Here is a 16,913-nt window from a genome sequence, read left to right as displayed (position 1 = left end):
CCCACACCCTCTGAGTCATACAAATTTTTTCTACCCCAAAGGTATGGCTATAGTGACCTCCCTTCTTGCTGACAGCATCTATGAAAGATTCAATTCCATGCCAAAACAGTACCATCTGGAAACCAAACATTTATTTATGTGTCTTTGTAGGGAATCCTAATACTTAAAATACCTGAAATTTGTAACAGAAAAATTATAGCACAACCTTACACATGAAAGTCCATATTACTGTGTATCCTCTGAATTCTTATAGTAAGACAAAATAAAGACAATCTTAAGCTCATCTGCCAAACAAACAAACAAACAAAAAACCCACCAAACTGTCAGGTTTATACCCAAGATAGGTTCTCAAATACTGAGTTAAATGATCTACATATAATAATATCTAATAATATCATAACAGTGTCACAATCTGTCTATTGCTTTTATGCCTTAGCCAGTAGGAAATTTTTTCCAAAGTGTTTTGAAGATGGTTAATGGGTGCCATGTCATTTAGAAACAATAGCAGTCATTACTATGTACATAGAAATACATGGTGCATAGTATAGAACTTAAGCCTGGCATTCCAGACCAGTACTTTATAATCCTTTAGAAGTCTTTCCTAGTAAAATTGCTTCCAAAAAACTTTGATATGTAATTGTAACTCTACAGTATTGTCATTATGAAGCACAGCATGAGGTCCACCCACCTCCATTTCCATTGGTGGTGAATAAGAAGGAGTTGTTCAGTCAAATCAAGACAGGAATTAGATTGTAAAAGTAAATGTACTTCAAATGGAGTTCTCAGAATGAATCATCACTATTTACTTTTCTACCTGTCTCTTTGGAGAACTCAAATGAATTCTCAGAATTCACAGATGAATTTGGTTGTTACTCATGGATTCTTATATGTATTTTCACTAGCACACTTGCCCATTTTTGATTACTACAACACACCATATAATGTGCTTAATTACCACAAATTCCCAAAGCTGGGAAAGCCTTTCCTACAGTAGTTAGAAACTTAGCTATGAACGCAAAGTAGATGGACTCACTTGTTCTGAGTAACCTTGAACCTTCTCTGGTTGTAATTGCCTTATGAGAAGACTGAGACAGCAAGAAGACCTAAAAGTGACCACAAAACACAGGAAGACAGATATGACGCTAAATTGTAGGTCAAACTGTTGCTGTCTTGGTGACTTTATGTTGTAAAGAGGTGTTTCTTATCACTAAATATCCAGGTAATACAATGAGATACCAATACATACCATATTAGGATGGTTATTAATGCATAAAAAGACATTTTTGACAAGGACATCATAAAACAAATCCCTTTAAATTGTTTACAAAATGTAACAGCAAAAAGATCATCAAAAATGTATAGATGTTTATAAAATATTTAAAATACAACTGTCATATGAGTATCTACATTCATACCTGGGGATAGTTCCAAGGAAATTGATGTATTATTGGATACCCTATGTGCATTATAGCACTCTGTAAAGCAACAAATCTGTCAATGGGCTGTTGGGCAAAGAATATATGTGTGTGGTATATACATATTACATAACATGCACATACATATTATATATTATATGCATATTTCATAAATATATACATGTGTGTTTTATATATGTATATTATAATATATACATGTTATATACATATATAATACATATTTCTACAGTGGAATGTTGTCCTTCAGTCATAAAAAATAGCCATTTTTAATAAAGATCAACTTCTACAGTGCAATTCTAAGTGGAATAAAAAAATAGTAAAGCACACAGAAGCAAAGAGCTGACAGAGTTTGTGGTGTAAAATGAAGGGTGTTGGTCAAGCTGTACAATTATACAAGATTAATGAAACTCTGGTTAGCTGAACATCTGCCGAACATCTTGGACATTTTGGTTGTTTTTGTTTTTGTTTTTTTCAAGACAGGGTTTCTCTGTGTAACCTTGGCTGTCCTGGACTGGCTTTGTAGACCAAGCTGGTCTCAAACTCACAGCGATCCGCCTGCCTCTGCCTCCTAAGTGCTAGGATTAAAGACGTGTGTCAACACACCTTGGACATCTTGGAATTTATAACTAACATTTTTGTATAATCCTTCACATTTACTATCAGGGTAGATATTATATTACATTTCTTGCTGTACAGTTTCACAACCTAAAAAAAGTACTGGAAGAAAAGTTATTGGGGTCATGAATATATTCACTTCCTTGGTAGAGTTGATAAATTATGCATATGCATGTGTGTATGTACACAAATATTTCCAAAATTATTGAATTGTATATATTGAATATGTATGTTTGATATGAGAATCACTCCTTGACAGAGTATTGTAAAAATATTTATCTTTACAACAGAGTAAGTAGTACAGAAAATAGCTTTGTGTATTTACAAATTTCCATCATGCAACATGACAATGATAAACACGATGCTGATAATCTCGGAATTCTAGCTTTCTTTTTTTTTGCTTCACCTTTTTAATAAGTAAGATGCTAATATTCTTTTACCCTTTATAATTTAAATTAATTACCATCTCTAATATTTATTTTATAATTTTTTAGCAAAAGAAATATTAAACCCCATATCTTATTGATAAATTTCCCTCCCAGCTAGTGATATTAGAAATTTTTCTTCTTGGATTTAAAGGCTCCTCAAAGTGAAGAAATATGCCTGATACTGTAAACCCTGCAAAGAGCACAGGGCTGGATAGCTCACAGGCCCTACTACTATTACTACTCCTTTGATTAGTGCTAAATTGACATACTACCACAGTGCACTCTCATTTCAAGTCTCCATGGATTGGTGACACTCTCAGATTTCATCAGAGATGTGTTGTTGTACAGTGAAAGGTGTTTAACACACAAAATCACAGCTAATCAAAGTACAGAGAATAAGTATCTGCGGACTGCACTACCACAAATGGGATGTCTATGTCCCTGCCCCTCTGCCCCACACAGAAGGCTCCTCTAGAAGAGAGAGTGGTAAGTTTGTAAGATTCAAAGATTGAGGGTGAACACGAATCAGTGTCTTCTGGTCATGACATGGCTGTGGTACCCATAACTCACAGCAGCTATGAATGCCTGCATAATACTATACAAGATCAAGCTAGTCAACACCATAGAATGAAGGGTAAATCAGTTCATGTAAGTCCACACAACTTAGTTAGACACTTGGTGGCTTCTGGAAGATGCAGAGTCAGTTTTCTTTAAAGGTCTGACCCCTGGTAGTCTGACTTCACTCTGATAGATAACTCCAAACCCAGGAGTGTGTGCTCATAAATTTGAACTCGTTTGTGTCTCTGAGTTCAAGGCCAGCATGATCTAAAGATTGAGTTTCAGGACATCCCTTGGTACACATAGAAACCCTGTCTCAAAAAACAGAGAGAGAGAGAGAGAGAGAGAGAGAGAGAGAGAGAGAGAGAGATGAAAAGAAGGAAAGGTTAAGAAAGATGAACATGGAATAGATGGATCTGGAGAGAGCTAGTAGAACCAGTTGGGAGTAGTTAATATAATCAAAATACATGGTATGAAATTCTAAATAAATAAAATTATTAACATTAAAATCATTCTGTATTTCAGTTAATACTTTCCTTTATAGTTTGCAAAAATAATATTGTTTTAAAATTATTTTCTACTGCTAAATTTGGGTCGTTTCAGATCACAATAAATTGCATCATTTAGCCCTTTCCTTTTCTTCATGCAAACCCTCCCATGCACTTTCTTGTTCTTTTTCACACACATACACATGTGTGTACATGCGTGCACACACACACACATGAAATAAACAAATAAAGAAAGCAAAAAAAGATAACAAAAATGAAGAAATAGAAGAGACGGTGGTTTTAAAATTGATGTACTAGGACTGAAGATAAATTAAGCACAAAAGAAATGTTATAAGGTTGAACTTTAGAGAGGAATTTTTTATTATCTTCAGGACAATTACTTACACAATACATGTGTGTGTACGTGTGTGTGTGTGTGTGAGAGAGAGAGAGAGAGAGAGAGAGACAGACAGACAGACAGACAGACAGACAGACAGAGACAGAGAGACACACACAGAGAGATAGACAGAGAGACAGAGACATAGGCTCCTGAATATATAAAGGCAACCTGTTGAGTCTATATAATGTTACTTGCATATAAGTTCTCAGGGCTAACCATTTGATACTGGATAATTAATTAGTGTATTTTTCCCTTGGTGAGACTGTTTATCTCTCAGCATCATACAATTGAGAAGCTGAAAACTTCACATCTGAAGTTCTTTGCTTAGGGTCAAGGCCTCCTGAGCTTTCCCGCTTTCGTGTCAGAATGTCTGTTGATGCTGTCCTTCTTCAGGCCATGTTTAAGCCATCGTCTTTGTGAGACTTCATGGGTATAGCTTCTTAAATGAATATTATCATGAGATTTGTATCAAATCTCCATTTATCAGACTTAGGCATGAAATTGGGGAAGAGCCACTCAGCCTTTCCATGCCTGTCTTCTTCCCTCAGTAAAGTTAAAGGGAAGCAGAATTCCAAATTTAGAGCTCTGATGCTTCTCACTGCATTCACTATTTATTGTAATACAACAAACTTGAAACCTTTATTGACCCTTTATTATTGATTAGCATTTTATGCTTAGAATTTCTTATACAATCATCTCAACAACTACTGACACTTTGTTCAATGATCTAAATTGTATATTTTCTACTGTAGAAAATATGGCACACAGCAGGAGCTGGGGAATATCCATACATCTATTTCTTTTATTCTTTTGAATTTCTCCAAGGCACACTTTTTTTTTTTTTAGCTAAGAGTTCATAATGCTGAGGTGTGAAATTTTTATTGTATTGTTAAATTAGAATATCTGCAATCTACAGTATGCATTTACCATTATGCAACCCAGTCTTCTGAAATGGATACAATATTCCCTTGGAGTTATGCTCCAGGAACAAAAGCCCAAATGGTTTTAAACTGAAGTGAAATTTGATGTGTGGTACATACACCATGTGGATATTGGTTCTGCCTCCTTCACTCCCTTCAGCCAAAGCTATATGGGATGTGCATCTTTGCTGATTCAGTTCACACAAATAAAGGCATAAGCTATAAAGAAAGTTTGCTTTTTCTATCAGCAAGTTTTGCATTTGCCAGAGTGTGCCTAAGAATTTTCAGCACAATTTCAGAGCAGGATTATTGTGCATGGGCAATTAAAATAAAGGGAGTAAGAGCAGGAGGAATGGACAGGGATTTGCTTTTAGAGTTCATGTAAAAGGACAGATGGTAAAATTATTGCAAAGGTAAAAGATACTTAAGAAAGACCTTCACACCGGAGCACTGTATTCTCTTTAGGACTGTTATACAAGAGGGGTTGGATAGATTGTCAAAGTCAGAGGGGATCGAGGACACCATTAGAGCACATCAAACTGAATCAACTAAGCAGGGCACACCGGGGCTCACAGAGACTTAAGCAACAAACACAGGGCCTGCATGGGCATATACTAGGTCCTTGGTGCCTATGCTGTGTTAGCATGGTGTTTTCGTGTGACTCCTAACTGTGTGAGCAGACGTGTCTCTGACTATTTTGCCTGCCCTTGGTAATTATTTCCTCCTGTTGGTATATCATGTCCAGCTCCATGTGAGGGCTTTTGCTTTGTCGTATTGTATTTTGTTTTGTACTGTACTTTTGCTGTCTCTTGGAGGAGTGAAAGGAAAAGAAACTGATTAAGATGTGTTGTATGAGAGGAAACTGTTTTCAATAAAAAAAGAAACAACCCCCCCACACACACATCCTTGCCTCATAAAGGGTTTACTGCTGGCTCAGGGTTTAATGGTCTCATCGCTGGTAGCTCAGCAAGCTAGGATCTAGAGCAGTTATTCATGGCAAAGATTTTTACAGTAGCAATACTTTTGATATATGACAATAATAACATAAGGTTCTAATGAAGGCATTGGATATTCTGATTTAAATTATTCTCAACACTCCAGCTAACAAAATATAATTTGGTTTCCAAAACTTTTTCTGGATGTCCAGCAAATAGAAAAGGGGCTGGATCCTTTCATGTTCATCCCATACAAGCAGAAATCATAATCTTAAATTTGACAGAAACATAATTATAAAAATCCTCACGTTGGTTATGCAACTTTTTATGGTTATCTAAGAAGTTTCATCCTTTTAGAAACAGGTTCAAATGAAATGTATTATTCTTTTATAAAACTATAAACGTGAAAGTGAATTAAAAAGTGAAGGACTCTTTTACAAAAGGAAGAGAAAAGAAACACAAGGTAAGTGACTTGTGCAAAATCATGTAGGCACATGTAGACATTTCTTCTGTGTCACAGCAAATTCTCACCTTTAGTTATAAATAATATAAAATGTTACAGTCAAAACAGGCAGCTATATTACAATGAAAATTCCTCAGGAAGCATAAAAGTCATCTTTTCTGGAACTCACAATATCTTTTCTTTACAATATTACAGTAGGCGAACATCCCTGCGTTAGTAGACCATCAATATAACATGGTAAATAGTCTATCAGGCTATGTAATCTTCAGTGTAATCAAACTCTGGTCTAAAGTCTTTAGCAATTAGGACAAGTGTAAAGAAAAATGGACCTCTTCCAGAAGTGTAATATAAATTCAAGTATAGAATACAACACCGAACTAATTGCCTCATTTTATGCATCACAGCTATACACAAAACATTACTCTAGGAGCTATAGAGAATCCAAGCTAGTATTAGGCAATATTATATTTATCTTTACTTTTCACCCTTATCTGTTGTATGTGTGGACATTAAGGCACAATATTCATGTAATTGCACATGTCAACCACTATGATTATTTCTCTATTTGTTTCATTTTTAAAATTTTTTATTTATGTAATCACTTTACAGTCCAATCTCAGCCCCTCCTCTCATCTCTGTCCTGCCCTTATGGCCCCTCCCCCTATTGCCCAGCTCTTCTTCTTCTAAGAGAAGGGGAGGCCTATAAGAAGTACAAACCCACCATGGTACCTCAAGTCACAATAGGACTAGGAGCTTCTTCTGCCACAGAGGTAAGAAAAGGCATGCCAGGTAGAAAAAAAGGGACCCGACGGCAGGATACAGAGTCAGACATAGCCCCTACTCCCATTGTTAGGGCACCCACATGATGACCAAGCTGCACATCTGTGACATATGTGTATGGTGTCTAGGTCTGGCTCGTGCAAGCTCTTTGGTTGGTAGTTCAGTCTCTGTGAGGCCCCATGGGCCCAAGTTAGTTGACTCTGTAAATATTCTTGTTGTTTCCTTGATCCGTCTGGTTCCCTCACTCTTTCCTCCTATTCTTTCACAAACCTCTCCAAGCTCAGCCTATGCTTTGGCTGTGGGGCTCTGCATCAGCGGCTGAATGAAGCCTCTCAGAAGACAGTTATGCTATACTCCTGTCTGCAAGCATAGCTGAATATCATTAATAGTTTCACCATGGGATGGGTCTCAAGTTGGGCCAGTCATTGGTTTGACATTTCCTCAATCTCTGCTCCATCTTTATCACTACACTTCTTGTAGGCAAGACAAATTTTAAGTGAAAGGTTTTATTGATGGTTTGTTGTCACCCTCTCCCCACTGGAATTCATTACCTGGCTACAGGAGGTGGCAACTTCAAGCTCCATATCCCCAGCTGTTAGGGATCAATGAGGGTCACCCTATAGACTCTCAGGGGCCTCCACTGTCCTAAAGATGCTCCCCCACAGATTTATAAGAGCTTCAAATCATAGAAGAAAATATTAGAAGATTGAAAGATCTCCTTTGTTCATGGATTGTTAGGTTTAACATCAAAACAACCATCTTATCAGAAGCAATCTACAGATTCAATGCAATTCCTATCAAAATCCAACATAATTCTTTAAGACCTTGAGAGAACAGCCATCAATTTCATATGGAAAAAAATAGGATAGCTAAAAATAATTCCGTACAATAAAATAACTTCTGGAGATGTCACCATCCCTGATTTCAAGCTGTACTACAGATCAATAGTAATAAAAACTGCATGGTTTTGGCACAAAAGCAGAAAGGTTGAGCAATGGAATTGAATATAGACCCAGAAATAAATCCACATACCTATTGACTCCTGATTTTTGACAAGAAGCAAAAACCATACAATGGGGAAAAAACCAAGGTCTTCAACAGAGGCTACTGGTCTAACTGGATGTCTGTATGTAGATCAATGCAAACAGATCCATATTTATGACCTTGCACAAAACTTAAGTCCCAGTGGATCAAAGACCTCACATAAAACTGGATACCTTAAATATATTAGAAGAGAAAGTAGTGATAGCCTTGAACTCATTGACATATTCCTCTATTTCTATTTCAACATTTTCTTCACATATTGTTTGACTGCAGTTAGACTATGGTTTCTAGGTTGGCTTGTATTTAAGCAAAGGTGAGTTTAAGTTCTAACAAGGAATGTAATCAGATGCTTCATTTCCAGGAATTGCCTATCCAAGTACTCCGTTAGGTGAATGTCTCTCCTTTATCTTGTTCAGTAGGTTCATATAACAAGATGAAAGGAGGTAGGGTACGTAAAAACTACTTAAATTTAAATCATTTGCCATGTATTACACTGGAATTTAGAATTCAGTTGATTAAGAAATTGGTTTCACTTTTGTCGTGCATATGCTTTGGAGTTGATACATTGTTGGCATTTCACTACTTTTTATAGTACTTGACTTGTGAGAATCACACATGGTGCCTACCTAAAAGATGGACCAAAAGTAAAACAAATGACAGCTACTTTAGTGTGAGTCATGGGGTACATAGGCAGTGCATCTCAAATGCAGTGGTCCTTATGTACAGTGTCCATGTCCTTGGAGTTGGGTTGGACTACTGCTCATCCTGACACTGAGAAGTATGATTCAAAATAACTGATGGTTCCAATGCAAGTAAGTTGTGTAGTGAAAAAAATTAACAAGCAAGGTATAGAAATCCCAACTAATTTCTTATGTGCTCTGTTGCATATGTCATAACCTTACAGTGTCCTTGTCCAAGTGCTTTTCTTTCTGTAGCAATTCAACTCACTATGCCTCTATGGGTAGTTGGAAAAAATGAACAAATGATGGCTTTTAATAGAAGAACATGAGCACATAAGACAGATACTGTAATCAAAATGCTTTCTTATTGGATGCTAAATTACATCTTGAGTTTTGACATTTATTTTGCATAATAGAATTCTTCCACTTACTAGCTCTTCAGCTATCCTCTGAATGTGGACTCTGTCCTCCATTGGCCTTGGAGATTATCAAAATTATTATTAAGGTATAGGTAGTATATTAAATTAAAAGCAACATTTAATATCTTATCAATCAATCAACTGGCATTTAAAGTCAACTGGCTGATATTAAAACTATGTCAATCACTTATAGTTTTATCCAGAATTCAGGAATTCTGTGTTCACAAATGTTTCTGTTCTCTCATGCTAATTCATGTAATGTGCCATGATGCCATTCAGTCAACCTCTAAATTTAATACTATCTAAAATCTAGGTGAATCAACACCAATTGGACTTTAGGATTTATATTTTTACAGTTGGGAGTAATTTTTCTGCTAAAACCTACATGTTCATTCCTGTAATTTTAAAGACTACATCTCAGTTTGTTTATTTTTTTTATTCTAATGTGTGAGATCATTGAAGCCTAAACAAGGAGACTTAGTCATGCCCACCAGGCTACATATAGAGACTGAGTTCTACCTGATAGCAGCTTTGCCATTTTGAGGACTTGGTCAATAAATACGATGATAGCACAATGAAAAGAAAAGAAATCATGAAAATCCAATTAATTATCACTTCCGAGGCTCTGAGGCAGAGACTGCTGTTGAGTCACAATGTTACAGTGAGGAGCTGTACTGCTCTGCACTCCCAGAGTTCTGATGCAGTGACCTCTATTTTGACACTTGCTATGAACACAGCTCTTCAAAGGATTAAACTTAGTCTTGAGCTCTATCATGTTTTCCTCATTTTCAGTGTTCTTCAAACACATAGGAAAATGTTTTCTTTCAGCCTCATTGAGAGTAGCTGGTGGATTGCGATACATTTCTCCAGGCAATTGCAGTAGCGTGTATCTGGGATAACACAGAGGGACCACTCCATGTCTTTTAGAGAATGCTAATTATACTCCTGTGAGATGATAATTATCATCAGAGGCATACAATCTTTCTGATTTAAAGGAGTTTTTGAATGTATGGCAAGCCCACATCTTTTTGGATGCATGAGTATCTTCAGGGACAGGCGACTTTATATTTCTTAAGAGAGTATACAATGCCCCCAAGACAGCTGCAAAACCCAGAGTGCCCTCCTTATATTTATCTCGTGATTATTTCGGTTAGTCCCAGACCATAAACCAGCTGCTATACTGCGTCATAACACAGGGTTGTTAAACCAACTCAACAAACTAGTTTGGTGTAGGACAAACAATAACCCTAATTTCTTTGCTTAGTACAAATTCAAATTCCCTTTATATAAAATAAAATGCAAATAGCTATTTTGTCGTCTGCAAATGGTAGAAAATTCTAAAAGATGTTTACTGCCTTGCCACATGTCTTTATGAAGCCCACAGTAAATACCGATGAACAGCTGAAGAGAATTTAAAGTATATTCAACTTTAAATGGTACTGACCCGTGTAGGTGCAATGTTTCGTACACATTCCACTCATTGAACTTTGTAATACTTGATGTCATCTGACAAATCAAGGAGAGAAAAGTAACTATGACTTTTCATTCTTGGTTCAAATTAGTGAATTGAAAAACAGCATACCCTCTGGCTCAGAAGTGCCCACCATGGACTAAAACTGATACTTAGAAGAATATATGCAAAACAACAGCTAAGCAACATTTCATGAAACCACGTGGGATTTTGGTGTTTCACGTCTCACTAGCTCTCGCCTTGCCAAACTGGATTATTACCACAGCTTTTGTCATTATTTTAGAGTTGGGATACGCTGAGACAACCCATTTACTGTCGTAGTATCTACACATCTCCTATCTATTTCATCTATATTGATCACTTTAAATACAAATGGAAAGATAAAGTTTATGTAACACCAAAGTCAGCAGCAAATTTAGTTGTTCTCAATTTACAGAAAAACAGATTTGAACAGAAGTATTTGGCTAGAGAGCAATGAACCTTATTACTCATGCATTCCACACACATTTCATAAATCTCTAATCAGATGTGTGAAAATGGCTTGAGAATATTTAAATTTTTCAATATCATAGATAAACTGAGGAAAATCTTGCTTTTGTGGAATTATTGATGCAAAAAAGGTACATGAAAGATTGTGAAAAATCATTTTCCTGTGCTTAAAACAGGTTCTTTTAAGAAAAAATAAAGGTTCCTTTTTTTCTTTTTCTTTTGATTAATTGAATTACTTCCACCCGAATTGGAGCTTCTACTCCTTCCTCTCCTCTGAGAACCTCCTTTTCACTTCCCCTACCCCAATGCCCTTCTCACTTTCTCCTCAGAGAAGGGGAGTCCAAGACTGCAGAGATGGCTCAGCCCTTAAAGACCAGGCTCACAACCAAAACTATAGGAGAACGGATGTCAGTCCTCCTTGGCATATCAAGTTGTAGTATGACTGGGTGCATTTTCTTCTGTTGAGTCTAGAGAAAGGAGGGGGGGGACTGATACAAAGGTGGGCAACAGAGTCAGATACAGCCCCTGCTCCTGCTGTTACAGGTTCCATATGAGGACCAATTTGTGCAATTGTTACATATGTTTACAGGGCGTAGGTCCAGCCCATACATGCTTCTCTGGTTAGTGACTCAGTCTCTGTAAGGCGCTATGGGACCAGGTTAGTTGATTCTGTAGGGTATTTTTGTGGTTTCTTGACCTTTCTGGCTCCTTCAATCCTTCCTAACCCTTTTGCACAAGATTCCCAAGCTCTACCCAATATTTAGCTATGGATCTCTGCATCTGTTTTCATCAACTGCTGGGTGAAGCCACTCAGAAAATTGGGAATTGTGCCACCTCAAGCCCCATCTATATCACTCTTAGACATATACCCAAAAGGTCTTCCACCAAACCACAAGGACACATCCTCAACTATGCTCACAGCAGCTTTATTTGTAATATCCCAAAACTGGAAACAACCTATACATCCCTCAACTGAAGAATAGATACAGAAAATATGATATATTTATGCAAGTTTTCAGGCAAATGGATGAAAGTAGAAAAGTTCATCTTAAAGGAGGCACCCTAGACCCAGAAAAACAAACATGGTATGAACGCACTGATAAGTGGGTATAGGAAAACCATGTTACAATCCACAGACCAAAAAAAGGTAGAGCCCAAGGAACTGTGTTTGAATCTCACTCCGAAGGGGAAATAAAATAGACATCTGAAGTAGACAGAGGGAGGAAACTGAGTGAGAGAAGTGGGCGGGAGGAGAACAGGAAGGATCAAGTGTGGAAAGTGTGGCAGGAAAGAGGACTGGAATCAGTGTGTGGGGGCCATTGTCTCTGGGACAAGCTAGAAATAAAAGACAAGTGACACTCCCAGAAACCTATGAGGCTGACCTTCTAGCTAAGGCTCCTATCAAGATGGGCTAGGGAGCATGAGACCATCACCTCCTGTATCCAAGCAAGACTTCCAATGGAGGAACGGGGAAAGCAACCCAGCCACAAAACCTTTGATCCACAATTTCTCCTGCCTATAAGAGGTTCAGGAATAAGAAGGGGCAAAAAGAGAGGGAATGGCCAACCAATGGCTCAGCCTGAGCTGTGCAGCGAAGACAATGAATTGTGGGTTCTTAACGTACAGAATCCCACTTGTCAAATTGGGATGGGTTGGATTCAACAGGGTAGTGCTTAGAGCTTGCCTGTTTTTTGCTTAGTGGACTAACATAGTTTCAAGGTCTGCAGTAGCCTTCCTTCTACAAATATCTAGTTTACTAATTGTGTTTGTTTGCTATATTTATGGTTCCTCTCCCTTGTGAATCTCTAGAAGGATAGGCCATGGCTCTTGCATTGCAGTAGTGACTTTTAAATTTGGTCAAACCAAATTTCCTTATCATTTATTAAGTGTCTACAAAGTCAATGTCAAGGGACATTGCACCAGAGTGTGGGCATAAGGCTTGGTTTGCTGAGGGCCTTTGATGTATCTAGGTTACATGTCCTATTTTGTACATAATTATTCTGGAATACTGACAAGGATATAATTAACCAAACAAGAGGTGTAGCTGAATAGAAAACTCTTATGATCCCTTTATCCATGCTAAGCTTTAGGACTGATATGACAAGCATTTCCAAGATAGAAACCTAAATTTAAGACTTGAATCAAAAGGTAAGCTCTGATATGACAGGAAACCAGGCAGTGAGATACTTCTTACAAAGGCCTGTACATAGACCCAAGTGTTAAAAAAAAAAAATGATTGTCACAAAAACATTTTAAAAATGAAACTCAGAGAGATGTGAATGATGTGTGTGTGTGTGTGTGTGTGTGTGTGTGTGTGTGTGTGTGTGTATGCGTGTGCACATTCATGTGTAAATAGTAGAACATTTTCAGTTACGGAGCTGAAACAAAGTTCAGTAGATTATAACAGATCAAGTCCTACAGATGGAGGCCTCTTCAGTCCTGAGACTGGAACTAGGTTCAAAAATGCAGACTGAGATATTCAAAGAGTTTAACTAAGCAGCAAGATGAGACACATTTTTCATAAGGCCAAGCTGGGTTCATTGTAATTCTTACAGTGTCACTTTAGTCCAATTCTCAGCTGACTCTCTTTTCACCATAGGGTGATCCATTGTTACCTCCTAATTATGTTCACTTGTGCCTTAAGGAGATTTCTTTTACACTTTCAGTCCATATACTCATCCTTTTAGAAGAGAATTTAACCATAATTAGCAACTAATTAATTCTTCTAAAATTTCACTAGGAAGGTTTCAAATTTGTAAATGTATTTTGTTTACTAGGTTTGAACTTAGACTGCTCAAAATGATATATATGTAAATATTTAACCAATTTCTCCAGAAAGACATCAAAGAAACTCACAAAAAGCTATGGGCATGTGTCCTGCTTGCTTTCATGGCTATGCATGATATGCCATTACTGTTTAGATCTCTTCAAGATCTACTTTTATTTACACATTTGTTCCTTGATTGAAAAACAAAAACAATTCTTAATGTCCCAACTGCCATTGGCATTATAATGAGAATGAGTCAAGCAGCAAGTATCAGGCAAGTTGGTACTAAGAATTATTAACTACGATGCCTATAGGATGCTCATGAGAATATTCATAGGATAACACAGAAAATAAAACTAAGATACCAGTTAATTTGCCAAATTTCCCTGCCAGGAATAATCAAAGATATCAAACTAATATAAAGGTTAGATGAGATTTAAAAGAGGTAAATAAAAACATTAAAACCAGTTATGCAGAAATACAGAGCAGAGGGAAGATGAATGACACATATCACTGAAAGGATGAGCTGGAACTGTACTTGATGCAGACAGGTCCATAAGCACAACCCAAAGAATATTTTCTATATACTTGTATCTATGAGGGTTTGTAAATTCCATAAAGGTATATATAAATGACTCCCCCTCTTCTTGCAGCAGACTTTATAGCCAGATGGTTCTTAAGGCTTATATCCCTTTACGCCATTTCCACCTCTAAAAATACTAATTGCCATTTAAAGTGTCTTGATTACTCTCTAAAGCCACTGAATATGCAATGAGGTGCCCTAAGGTATTCCATACTCTGTTCAGTAGAACAGTGGCATGGAGCTTGATTGGACACTGCCTTTTGTCTACTCTGGAACAAAGTTTACATTTCCATGTTCTTTATACGAAAACAGAGAGACCTTACAAAGGGTGCTAATGGAAATATTATCTACTATGTCATAGGTTATATCCTATTAATTGGCAGGTTACAAAGATTCTGAACATACAAAAATATTTAAGGTTTCCATTGATTACTTAATAGAAGAATAAGAGCTCTGATGTAATAGCACTAAGGTATAAATCATCAATGCAGCCAAGAAAACTGTAGGACTTAATTTTTCTAATGACAGGATATTAAATTCTACTTATTGTTTACTGTAGATCAAAGTATGATTGCATGTAGTTGATCTCTCTTATTTATGAGAGCACAAAGAACTTCCTAAGGCAAAAATTAGTAAAAACTTGTTTTATTCTGTGGCTTCATTCGTATGAAACTGCCTCAGGATTCCTGTTGTGATAAAACACCATACCATGAACACAAGGCAATATAGGGAGGAGTTTATTTGGCTTGTCAATTACAGGTTATCATCAGAGGAAGTAGAGGCAGGGGCAAAGTACTAACATGGAGCCATGGAGGTAAGGAGAGGACAGGAAGGACCGTTCTTTCACTGGTTGGCCAGCCTCGGCTTTCTCAGCTACCTTTCCTTAAAACCCATAGCTACCTGCCTAGGGGGTGGCACTACCCAAAGTAGGTTGGCACTTCCTTATTAATTAGCAATCAAGAAATGTTCTGACAGACTTGCCTACAAGCCAATCTAATGGAAGAATATTACCAATATATTAGTTACAGAATAGAATGGTTCACCCTAATAAACATTTTCAATAAAGCTTAAAAGCCTAATGGCATGGCTTCACACTAACAAATTTTAAAAATGTTTTGCATTAGCACCTTCGAGGAAGCTGTCTTGCTTATTATACCACAGAAATTTTACTTCATGCAAAGACATCCCTTCAAATAGAATGTTTCTCTGTAACTCAAAATATCCCTGCTTTCTGGACAAAATTACATGAAGTCTCATGTATTATTAAGGTAAAAGGCAGCTACAGAAAACGTTAGTGCCAAAGGGATTCTAGTGTACTTCCATAGACAACAAATCTCTCCATTTCTGAGAAGAGATAAAACATTACAGAGTCTGTATTCATCCTTCTATCTTTTCATTTTATTTAATTATGAGATGTAATTACTGCTGAATTCTCTTTAACATAGTGTTAACTAATATTAATTATTTCTGAATTTATTTTTTATTCTATCATACAACACATCCCTATGGCATCTTCCTTCCCTCCCCCCTCTTAGTTTCCCCCCACACCTCACTCCTGCACATCCATGCCTCTATTTCACTTCCTAAAAGTACAGGTCTCCCAAGAATACCAACTGAACACAGCATAGCAAGATACAATAACACTAGGCACAAATCCTCATATTAGGGAAGGGCTATGCAACCCAGTAGAGGAAAAGGGTCCCAAGAGCAGGAGAAAGATTCAGAGACACATCCACTCCCACTGGTAGGATTCCCACAGAAGCACCAAGGTAACCATAACAAATATGCCGAGAACATAGCACAGACCCATGTATACTCGTGACCGACACTTCAGTCTCTGTGAGCCCCTATGAGGCCTGATTAGTTGATTCTGTGGTGGATATTCACCAAGTGTTCTCGAGCCCTTTGGCTTCTACAATTCCTCTGTCTCTTCTGATAAGAGGTTTCCAGCTATAAGGGGTGGGGCCCAATAGAGATCTCCAATTTGGACTCAGTATTTCTCTGTCAAATGTTTGACTGTAGATCTCAGCACCTGCTCCCATCAATTGCTGCCAGAGGAGGCCTGATGACGCTGACAGTATGCTATACAAGCCGTGGCCAAGCAGGACACAAAGTTGCCTGAGGAACTCTGTCAGAGCAGGGTAGAGATGTCCTTCATAATTCCTGCTTCACAGAAAAATCTTTCCGATATTCTGGGGCTATAGGCTCAAGAGATGGACAACTGGGCATGACCCTAGTATTTGAGTACACAGAATGAAATTAGGAATCTAGCTTCTTTTTCTGAGAAAAGATTTCTCTGTGTACCCTTGGCTGCCCTGGACTTGCTTTTTATAACAGGTTGGCCTTGAACTCACAGAGATTTGTTTGCCTCTGCTTTCCTGAATGCTAAGATTATAGCCATGCACAACCATACCTTACTATTTTTAAATGGTTTATT

This window comes from Acomys russatus, chromosome 22, assembly GCF_903995435.1.
Source record: "Acomys russatus chromosome 22, mAcoRus1.1, whole genome shotgun sequence".
Taxonomy (NCBI): Eukaryota; Metazoa; Chordata; class Mammalia; order Rodentia; family Muridae; genus Acomys; species Acomys russatus.
This window is presented reverse-complemented; position numbering follows the sequence as displayed.